Source organism: Otolemur garnettii, unplaced genomic scaffold, assembly GCF_000181295.1.
Source record: "Otolemur garnettii isolate 467f Iridium unplaced genomic scaffold, OtoGar3 scaffold00087, whole genome shotgun sequence".
NCBI classification, from domain to species: domain Eukaryota; kingdom Metazoa; phylum Chordata; class Mammalia; order Primates; family Galagidae; genus Otolemur; species Otolemur garnettii.
The window spans coordinates 3278447-3279848 of record NW_003852482.1 but is presented as its reverse complement, the minus strand read 5'-3'; the positions used below and the strand labels follow the sequence as shown (position 1 = coordinate 3279848).

At 55.0% G+C, this 1402-nt stretch overlaps 1 long non-coding RNA gene across 3 annotated transcripts in view; it reads right to left on the bottom strand.

Moving 5' to 3' along the window:
- Positions 1-1402, bottom strand: part of LOC105887450 — a 14433-nt gene that overhangs the window by 3001 nt on the left and 10030 nt on the right. For all 3 annotated transcript variants that reach the window (XR_001161498.2, XR_001161499.2, XR_002774604.1), the window contains one exon: positions 113-210. This is a non-coding gene — a long non-coding RNA (uncharacterized LOC105887450). The remainder of the gene's footprint in view (positions 1-112; positions 211-1402) is intronic.

Genomic DNA, 1402 nt, shown 5'->3' with positions numbered 1-1402 from the left:
AAAAAAAAAAAAAAAGAAACATCACTGGGGCTGGGGGGCTGTTAAAAGAGATACTGTATCCAAAGGACACCACAGGGCTTGGCACAAGTCACACAGTTTGTGGGATCCTTACCTGATCACAGGGATGAATGAGTGAGAGAAGGAAGTTCAGCTGCCAGCATGCTCCCAGCTCCGCAGTGGGGCTGATGGCCTCGGCTTCTCAGGAAGCTCCTTGGGGAAGGGACCACAGAGAGAGTGGGTGGCAGGACAGGGAGCTCTGGACTGAGAATCCAGAGAGCCTGTCTCCACCCACTGCAACTGCTATCCCCTGTCAGCCTCAGTTTCTTCACCTGCTGACCCCTAAAAATCAGTGTTTATATTTAATTTAGAAGTTATACATAAAAATTGTGTAAAATTCCATGAAGCTGTACACTTAGGACAGCTGTAAGTTAAACCTCAATTTAAAAATTCCAGGAATCTGCCAGAAGTCCCCCCAGGAACCTTGACAGACACGGGAACTGGACCACAGTAGTCTAGGTCCTCAGGAAGGGGTAGGTGAGCGGATCCCTCTCTCTCCTCTGTCCCACCAAGGCAGTGGAGCTGGGGGGACTTCTCAGAGAAATGCTTGGGCAGGGGCGGCCTCTGTGAAGGCACAAAGGGGAGGCTGAGCAGGTGCCATCCTGTGGCCCTGGGGGGTGGAGAGGAGGAGCTTGAGCTGGACTCCCAGGCCCTGGGGCCCCCCACAGAGATGCCATAAGTGTGAAGGCGGCCCAGACCCTAGGACTTCACATGAGAAATAGACGTGCAGGAATCACTGCTTTATACTGAGTTCCTGTTGAGATGATCATATGTGGGGTACATTGAGTTATGTTGAGTCTATTATTGAAACTAATTTCACCTGGGTCTTTTTAGTCTTTTATGTGGCTTTCCTTCACAGCTCGTGCATATTCTGGGGGTCTGGAGAGGCCCATCTGGTGGCAGGCCAGGAGGAGAGGAGCAGGCCCAGGCATGCACCTGGAAGGCACCAAACCAGGTGAGGATGACACCAAGGAGCCCCCACCCACCCGGCTCAGGACCCAGCCTCGACCTGGGCTCGCTGGGTCCGGCCCTCTAGCCCCCTGGCAAGGCCTTTAGGTCCTGCACCCACCAGGCATCTGCCTGAGCGGCTCCATCCCAGCTTTGCACTGGACGGAAGGAAGGAGGGAGCCAGTTGGCCACCCGGCCAGCTGCTTCCTCAAGACCAGCAGCACCCAGCCCTGCTGCCACCCTCTCCAGGCTGCCAGAGAAAATGAATAGCCAAGCAATACTTCCCTCCACCATCCTGCCATCCTTCCTTCCCTCCCACCATCCTGCCATCCTTCCTTCCCTCCCACCATCCTGCCATCCTTCCTTCCCTCCCACCATCCTGCCATCCTTCCTTCCC